Consider the following 10,115-nt stretch of genomic DNA (forward strand, 5'->3'; position numbering starts at 1 on the left):
CTGCTACACTCAGAGGTATCTCACACCCCAGTGACCCGATACCTAATCTCTACCTCACAGCTGGAAGAAGGACTCTTTGCCTTGAACAGGAAAATGTGGACTTATCGCCACCCTGCTTGTACTGGAGCTAGGACACCAGCTGTGAACGTCAAGAAAGGCACACAGCTCGTAAGAGACATGGGCTTCTTTAGGTGGAAGATTTTACTACTGAGAAATTAACTGATGGACTACTACTGTTTTATTCTGCACTCACTGACTTCAATATAGTATTTGACACTCCTTTGGCTTTTTTTTAAAGCTTTTTTTTATTTGACCCGTTTTGATTTTCTAACCAAAGCCTTTTTTTTGTGAATCTCAGTAATTATGAACAATGTAGAACTTTTGCTATGTAAAAATGTTTCACCGAAATTGCTAAAGATATGAATTTTGTCTGATATTCGCTAAATGTAGAGTTTGTGCTTAGCTTTAGAACAGCAGTAAGAAAATCACACTGATTTCCTGTTCTCAAGGGGTTACATCATTCCTAAATAACAACGCAAGCTGAGGGGAAGTGTGCATTTGTGCAAGAAAGGGCATTAAGGTCATTGTGATGGGCTGCCTTCAGAGACAGGCAGTCAAGTGTGATACCTAACACAAAGATTTCCTAGGTCACTGCAGAGCACAGTTTGCCTTCCAAGTGCCAGATTTATTGACCTTTTTTTAACCTAACTCCTCAGTAAAGTCAGTTCCATGCACATGCAGCGGCAGAGGCGATGTGAGCTCTAATCTATAAGCACTGGTGCTAATGTGTCCTCTCCTGTAACCTATAGGTTGTTCTACTGTAAATATGTATAAACTCAAAGCTCAAGCTCATGAACTATGTGCTGCATCCAAAGGGCAGACTGAACATAAAGTGGAACCTGAGGATGCTGAGTTAAAATGGGGTTTTGTGAGGAGTCTGCTGTGGAAACTGCCCCATTATTCCTCATAATTCAGTTGACAGGTACTCCCTTTCCACTGTCCACTGAATGTTTCACTTACAGTAAAATCTGCTGCATATGTTTCCAATGTTGGTGATAGAGAACATTTTTAATAAACTTGCCATTTAAAAACAGGCTGTCTGTGCATTTCTACTATTAGTGTCTTCTTATGCCTCTGCTAAAATAGAGAGTGGAAGTGAGGAGACCTTTTGAAAAGTTGGGATTTGATCCAGATATTACATACCAACTCATACCAATACACTTGACATATTATATTTAGCTACTTGTGGCATAGCAGCTTGAGATACCATGTGCCTGGTATTCTAATATGCTCTTCTCATCTGTGGGGAAAAAACAACCCAGTAAAAAAGGACAATTTCTGCATTATCTAGAAGCAGAAGCGTTTCATATATCATTGCAGATTCAATGTATCATTCATTCATGATTAGTGGTTTTCCTGGGATGTACAAATTCATCTCTTCTTTAAGGGCTCCTGTTCAGATTATTTCTTATGTCATGCACTAAATAGTTGCCTCAGAGCACTGTAGTATAGGTAGTTTAATTATCAAGCAGTAAAGCCAGAAAGAATACTCATAAGTTTTTTCCGTAGTTCCTCAGAAATGATGTATTATTTTGAAAATATGTACAGTTGGTCACTGTTTTCCCGATTTGACCCTAGAGTGAAAAGAACAAACTCGGAACACAGAGTAGGGAAGAACTGAAATGATTCAGAGCCATTTGCTCCAGAACTAAGTCCTGTAAAGGACCTGCTCTGCAGTGTGTCGTAAGAATGAGTGACTGGGGAGAGCTGGGGCTGGTCTGTGCCTGTCTGAACGGGCAGAAGCACTGCCTGACAAACATCTGATAGTTTTCATCTCAGCAGCACTGGCAGCTCCAAGAGATCCCCCTCACCCTTCCCCAGCTGTCCATTCCTGCCTGCACTGCCTCCCCTCCTCTCCCAGCTGTACAGACCCAGTTATTTATGAGGCCAGACAAAGAATCAGATGAGAAGTTCTAATTCAAACCAGTTCACATATGTTTTTAGCATAGTCCTAACAGACAGTTGTGTCAACACAAGTGAAGGGGTGATGCAGGGACAAGATGAAGCAGCCAGGGATCAAACAGGGTAAGGGCACATGGACAGGGCAGGGTCTGTGTGCCAACTGTACCCACAAAGAAAACACGACCAAAAGATTCAACTTCACCCAGTCAACTACAGCTACATGAAGTGATAGTATAATCCTGCCAGTCATCTGTCAGTTCACAATCACCTTGCATAGATAAAAATGATGAAGAAAGAGGCCAAGTGGATCCAAGATTTGGAACAAGTAGTTCCAGACTAGAGTGGTTTTGGAGAGTCTGCCCACACACTGTGCCAGTGCACCAAGCAGAAAGTGCTCCCAGCCTTACCAGCACGCTCCTCCCCAGACACCTACAACCTTTGGCTGATTACAAGTGCAAATCCTTCTGCCCTTGCCTGAGACAGCTTACCTTCTTTGACACTCTTCAGCGCAGTCATGGTTCAAGAGGTCTAAGTCAACTCCGATGCTTAAGCAGCTTCTACAAGGAGAACTTCAAATGAGATAAAGTACCAAAGACCAGCACTCAGCTGTGCTGCTCAAGTCCTACACAAAGAAAACCACAATTTTGCCCATTATGCTCTCACGTGTAGGTAATGTCTCATGTGTGAAGGCATATTTTTATGGAATCAACAGGCTGATTTAAAATCAGCTTTCTGCATTCAAACCTTATTCAGAGTGTGCAGTTCTCCTTTGCAAATTGGAAATGCATTATGTTTTTTACATTGTAGTGTTTGAATCTTTAACACTTGGAGTTTACAGCAATCTGTGCCTCCCGTTCAGCTGGCAGGAAGGCAGAGGTCCTATTTCTCACCTGGCCTTTTTAATTTGTGATATGACATGCTGTAACCAGAGGCCTAAGGCACTTTGGGTCATGGTTCTGGTAAATATGTGTTGCTCAGTACATTGTGTCCTTGACTGGAGCACCTGACTGCTCCTGCAGTCATTCTGTACTGAGCACAAGACACCACTGTTAGCTGGGAGAGGTGATCACCGAGGTCATGATAATTTCTGATCATTTCCATGGTAAGTTCCCCTCAATTTAGCTATTTTCTGTGTCTCCTGGTGCGTGTTGTCAAGCAGCTTGATGCACAGTGCAATTAGACTAGCAGTAGGTTCCATAACATATTTGTATGCATGGATCTGTTCACATTTTCCAGTTATAATCACACTTCCTTCCAACAAAAATAACAAAGCTGTTGATTATCAAGTTAGAGTGCAAGCTTTGTGTTGGTAAATATGTTTCTCCTACTTTCAGAGCATAAAAACAAACATGTGACCTTTACAGTCTCAAAAATTTATATTAAAAAAAAATCAATCAATCTTCCAGTCAATCACTTATTACAACAGTTTGCACAGTATAATTTCAAGCATATGTGGAAAGAACATATTTCTCAACTGGCAACATTCAATCCTATTTTGAAGTTGCCACCCCCTGCTAAACAGAAAGGGAATGTAGCCAATTAAAGTGTTCTAAAGGCACACTGGGGAAGAGTCTTGAGGAGGGAAAGAAGATAATTAGGAAAGGTGGTGCATTGCACACAGCTATAGAAGACAGAATTTGGGAACTAACCCAAATTAACACACTTATCAGAGGCAGTGATTTTATGCTGGTTAATTTGTGACTCCTTTGCTCTGATGATACTACTGAGAGGAAAGAAGCCGCTGCAGATTGTTGTGGAATGAAACATCATTAAAGACATATTAAAACAGGTTCTTGAGGATTTTGCCAATGCCAAGGAAGTTCTGCAGTGTTGAATTGCTGTAATAAATTCCTGCGCAACAATTAGAACTGAGAGAAACAGACACAACCAGAGCACTTACACATCCCACTACTCCCAAGAGCTTTTGGATGCCAACCCACATAGAAAAGTTTATGGAATCAATACAGTTACTCATATGCTCTGCTAGTCTTAATTGATTCCACTTAAGTTATTTAATTGCAGCCAAGTTTATTTGTGCCACCTGAATACGAACCTTAACATAAAAATAAGATGATCTAAATAGTTAAAACAATAAATTGGCGTTGCCCACCCTGCTATACCAGCCTATCTATAGCAATTAGAAAAGATAGGAACTCTGTAACACCCCCATTTGATGAGGTCTCACTTTCAATTCCACAACAAACATCAACTTTAGTCCCTTTTTAACAAGAGCAAACTGATTTATAATACTTTCAAAGCAGACAGAAAGCTTCATCTTCAAGCCAGATGGATGCTCTTGGAAATGACCTCAGTCCTTTTTGTGCTTTCCATAAAAATGAGGTAACTATTAGCAGAAAGCAGTTGATGTGTGCGAGCAAAATGTATAACCTGGGAAATTAAGTGAATGTGGAAAGCTCAGGCTGCCTTTGATCTTGTCCAAGGCTAAGCACCTCCGTGCCCAGCCTCTGCTGAGCACCCAGGTGTGTTTTTCCTGCAGACACACAGGCAATGAGCAGTTGCTGGCTCTCCCCTGCAGGCACTAAAGCTGGCTGAGATCACAGCCGCCCAGCTGAGGACGAAGTACAGGGAGGAGAGAAAGTGATGAAGGGTTTTCTACAGGGATGCTCCTGCTGCCGACCTGGCAGTGGGAGAGCACAGCTTTTTAAAGCAATGAGTATCTGGCTTTGCTGCATTTGGAAAAGAAGCCCCAGAGTAGACAAATTTAATGCACCCATTCACTAAGGGCTGAGCTGAAAATGAAACACGTGTATTAAAATTCTCAGTTTAGCCTGTGATTTCACCTACGCCTGAGATGAGAGACACTCAAAATTACATTCCTCACTAACTACTCTGGAGCATACTGATTGATATTTCTGGAATTTATAAGAGGGTTTGTCCCACAAAACCCCAAATGGATTCGATCAATAGAACAGGAAGGGTGGTCATTACTTAAGGTCAGGTTCGTTATTCACTCAGACTTCCCAAGTGACCACAAGAATGCAGAGTTTGCTTCCCATCTGTAAACAGAGAAAAGGTCCTTTCTAAATCAATGTGGTAAGGACAAATGAGCTGAAGACTGAGACAGTTATGTAACACAGTAAAGGGGACTCATGATTACCTTGGATTAGCCACTTGTGTCTCTCTGGAAGCACTACTCACAATAGTCACAGGAACTGCCAGGCGTCCATTTTAAGCAGCAGAACCTCACATTCCATCATTTATAAAGCAGCTACAGTTGCATCTCTGTTGCCTAGAAGATGATATATGGGAATAGATTTGGCACAGCTGAGACTTCTGGCAGATTTGTGTCACGGGATATTTTAGAAATTTTACAGGCTGTCAAATAAAACCGTAGCAGTCTGTTACTCAGAGTGGTATTTTGGGGAACGAGTACAGGCGGCTTCAGATAGACAAGATGGGGAGTATGGTAGGTGAAGAGGGAAAACGTTCAATCACTTCTCCTGCAATAAATCAAACCTTCTGTCCTGGCTGGCTCCACAATGAGATGGTACCAACAGCTGGAGGGGTAGGGAGGGAGCAAGACATCCCTCTCCTCACAAAGCTCCTGTCCCCATATGGCCACTGAAGACAAGTCTGCAGGTACCCACAGACATGTGTGACTCCCTTCACAGCTGTCCTTCCTTCCTTCCAAACCAGCACAGAGCACTCTGTCCAGCACAAATACCAGCAAATGTTGTTCCTGAAGAGTTTGCAAGTAAATCATTATAAAACTCTAGATTTCCCATTCCACTGGGAATTCCCCTGGGATGTGCTCAGGTAGGTCACACATGTGCTTTTCAGGTTCCATCTCTGGAAGTTTTGTTCTGTGAGGAACAAAGAGTTCTACATCTGTTGCTTTAAAATCAGCCATCTTTCATCACAAAGAGGTACCTGCATTTAATTTCTGAATTAAATGTATGCTTCTGTGTTTCTGCACACCACACCAGCTGAAAGCCAGGCTTTGACCCACCACATGAAACTCACTGTAGTTAACCATTGCTTTTGAACGTTCCTAAAAAGGATCTGATATCTCTAGCCCACCATTCAGCCCCCACTGCCAGAAAAGTATTTTAATAAGATGGAAAAAGCAGGGGAAGCAAAACAAGAAGTGTTTTATGTTCACAGATCTCTCATATTACATCTGCTACAAATACTGCATGGGCTAAATGGCAAAACCAAAAGAAAAACGAGACTGACCTTGAGATGTTTCATTATGATTTCATTGCTTCTAGTGGCTTTATTGGGTTTTACCACTAGGTTATTGAAAACATGTGGAAAGTATACAGAACTAAGTCAAACAGAGCATTTTCTACCCTTCTTCTTCTCCATTTAAATATTTTCATATTTCTTTAATGAGTTTTCCTGAAAACAAAGTGCAGAGGTTTGGACAGTCTATATTGATAGCTAATTGGTATAATCTTTCTTTTAGAATAAATCATCCACTTTTTTAATTAAAAAAAAAGATAATTTCAGACATTAATCCTTCCTAACCATGTATCTGGAGAGGGAGGAATGGGGAGGGACAGAAGGGTGTCAGTCCAGCACTGTGGTTGGATCTAGCTCTAGCAGGAAGTTTTGAAAGGAAGATTAAAAGCTCTGCAATTGGGAGAATTTCCACAACTCCTTCTCAGCTGTGGTCTCCACACTGGTGCTGAGCCCAGGACTGATGTACAGCTCCATGCCTCACTTTCTGCACAAGCTCTCCAGAGTAAACTTCACAACAGGCGTTAAGAGGTGATCTGCATCCCATTCTGTTCGCCCCACAGGTAAGAACAACCTGGAAGATCCACTTTGGTTGTTTCTGCCTGGTTTGGCATTGGGAGATTCACTCAGGTTCTTCCCAGCTGCTTTGCAGAGAGAGCAGGAGCAACCAAAGTGAGTCTTCCACTGTCAAATCATTCAAGCTGTGGATGGTGAGGGCACCTTAGGGTACAGCAGCTCAATTCTTCAGCACATCGGGGAAGTGCTTTGAGTTTTATTCCACTGCTGCATTTGCAATAAACAGACCCAAAACAAAGGTCCACCAGAAAGAAGGGGAGATATCTAGAGTGTTATGTAAGTAATTGAAGTTAATTTTAATCCTGCATAAAAGATGTATCTTAAGATCTTTTTAAAACTCATTCCTGCGATGACTGCCAACAAACACACAATTATATCCCAAGTAACAAAATGAGTGTCATTATTTTCTTGTATGCAACTGGAGTCGAAAATACTGAAAATCAATACAATTTTTTATCAGAAGCAACGTTCTCAGCAGTATCATAATCATATGCTAAAAACAGATTCTGGAACTATTATGGGGAAAACTTGAGTAGTCTGTACAACTGTGCATTAAAACACTCTGCCTGATTCAAAACCCTTTAAAGAAGGACTTTTTAATGTCCTTGGATAGTACTGAAGAATTTTTATGGAAATACTTTGTATACTGGATTATTAGAACACATTTATCATCCATGGTCTGCACATATATCTCACAGCTGGCTGACTTCACAATAGCAGCATGAATCACAGCTACAGGGCACACCAATATTTTCCTCACTAAAGGCAATGGAGTTCTTTAGGGAATTTACTCACTGTTCTTGCATTAGCAACATAATAAACCAATTAGAATGACCTCCCTAAATTAATCCCATTGGAGAAGGAAACATTAAAAACAAACAAACAAACAAACAACAACAAAAAACCCACTAAGCTTGTATTATATAAGACTCTACATACGTTTAAGTTTTTAGGATAACTACACCTAAACCCAGGAATCAAGACTCACCAACATTACACTGTAGAGTGAAATCATGCACCATAGCATTGAAGCTTCTCAAGGACTGCTTCCCATCAAAAATTCTATTTGTAAAATATGTCATTAATCTTATTTTTTTAAAAAAAAAATTGCTTAGGTTTTTTTTTAAGCAAAATTTGCAAAAATGTTAGTGGGCTCAGTCAACATGGTGAGAAGGTGCATCAGAAATTAAACTCTTATTTACCATCACTAAACATTTTCAAGAGAGAACAACCATGAAGTTTTGATCAGACCCCTCCCACGTCCCTTCTCTGTGTGAACCACTGGGGAGCAGAAGAAATGGCAGTGGGGTCCCAGGAAGGAGGACACTTCCCCTTCCCTGCTTTGCTAAAGCAGGTCCCCAGCCTCACCCCTGCGTGCACCGAATGCCTGCTCAGGAAAAGTGACCTGCGTGTGTCTTGTACAGCAGCGGATGAGGAGGAGAGCATCTGGCCACAGATGCCTCAGGAGCAGCCCTGCCAGCCCAGCTCTTCAGCACCTGCAGGACTTGGAGGATCCTTTCCCCAACTGCCCTTTTAATGTACAGTCCTGAAGGATTTATGAGAGCTAAGATAAATAATCTCCAAGTCCCCAAAGCAGCGATTCTGCTGCTGAGCAGATGCAGCAGCTCTTTGCCCTGGCAGGGCTGCCTGGCTCAGAGCCCTCAGCGAGGGGGGCAGATGCCAGCCCCAGGGAGCAGCCCCACCAGGACCCTGCCCCACTGCCAGGGGCACTGTCCCACTGCCAGAGACACTGCCCCACTGCCAGGGACACTGTCCCACTGCCAGGGACACTGTCCCTCTTCCAGATCTGCAGTCAGTTCCTCAGGAGCTGTCACTGCTCCCCCAAGGGAGGCCGTGGCAGCCTCCCTCTGCTCCACAATAACCCCCTTCAAATTTCATCCATAGTTTTTCTTTGGGGTTTTTTCTTTTTTTCATAGAATCATAGAACCTTTGGATTGTAAGAGGATATTGAAGATCATCTAGCTCCAATTCCCTGCCACGGGCAGGGACATGTTCCACTAGACCAGGTTGCTCCAAGCCTCATCCAACTCACCTTCAACATGTCCAAGGATGGAGCAGTCACAGCTTCTCTGGGCAACCTGTGCAACCTCACCACCCTCACAATAAAGGATTTTTTTTTCTAATATCTAATATAAGCCTACTCTCTTTCAGTTAGAACACGTTCTGCCTTGTCCTGTCACTAAATGCTCTTGTAAATTGTATTGCCCCATCTTTACCAAAAAAAAAAAAAAAAAAAAAAGTTTCTAAATAGTTTTTCCTCAGAAGACTACCTATATACTGCCTAAAGCACTTCTTTTTCAGTAAAAAGAGCACTTGGACCGCGGACACCACAGCGCGAGGACCGGCCTCACCACACGGCTGAGGCCTCAGCTCCGCCCCTCATCCTCCCTCCGTCCGTCCCACACGGGCGCCCTGGAGCTCACCCCTGCTGCCAGCCGAGGTTGGGAACACCGGGATCATGCTGCTCCTTGCAGAGGGAATCACAGGGTACCATCTCGGCATGGGGAAAGCCTGGGCCTTGTGCCGCGTCCGTCCCCGCAGAGGGGCCGCCGTGGCGCGGCCGCTCCTCCCTCAGCCGGCGGGATGGCGCCCGCTCCGCTGTGGGACCCCCGTGGCCCCTGGGGTCAGGGCAGGAGGCGCCGGCAGCTGTGGGGAGCTGAGGGGAACGGGCTCCCCTCACCCCGCCTCACCCCCGGCCCCTCACAGCACGCGAAGGGCATTACTCCGTGTGGGGAGGTAAAACCGCTGGGGAAGATCCAGCACTCGCAGGCCTTTTCGCCCAGAAATCCCCAAGTGAGAAGCCATGGGGTTGTCTGGAGGGGGGCGGTGTGCGGCAGGAGGTGGGAATGGGCCGGAGCAGGCGCTGGGTGTCCCAGTCCCGGTGAGGGGATGGCCATGAGGAACCTGGAGGAATGGGATGAGCGGCTGCAGAACGGCCCGTCCGCATGGCAGGCACAGATGGGCTACGTGCCCACCGCTGAAATAAAAGCTCATTAGCCACGAGCTATTTTTGGCACCCGATTAATTCTTCATAGTTCTCAAGCTGCATTTGTACTCCCGTTGCTGTGAAAAATCATAGCTCGGAAAAATCCCATTTCCCCCCATTTTGTGCAGTATCTTCTGTAATGAGGAAACGTGGCTTTTAAACGAAAAACAGCAAATAAACCCAGACCTCAGTCTGCATACAGACCACACAGGAATACTAAGCGTGCACAAATGCATATTTAGGGATAAAATTGCCAACTGAACATTTTAGACTTCAAGTTTTCATTATTCATACATCTAGCTCAGCCTTAAAACCCTTCTATTCTTCTCTTTCCCAAATCCAAGCAAATAATGGGAAGAAGGTTATG

The sequence above is a fragment of the Hirundo rustica genome, chromosome 9, assembly GCF_015227805.2.
Source record: "Hirundo rustica isolate bHirRus1 chromosome 9, bHirRus1.pri.v3, whole genome shotgun sequence".
Lineage (NCBI taxonomy): Eukaryota > Metazoa > Chordata > Aves > Passeriformes > Hirundinidae > Hirundo > Hirundo rustica.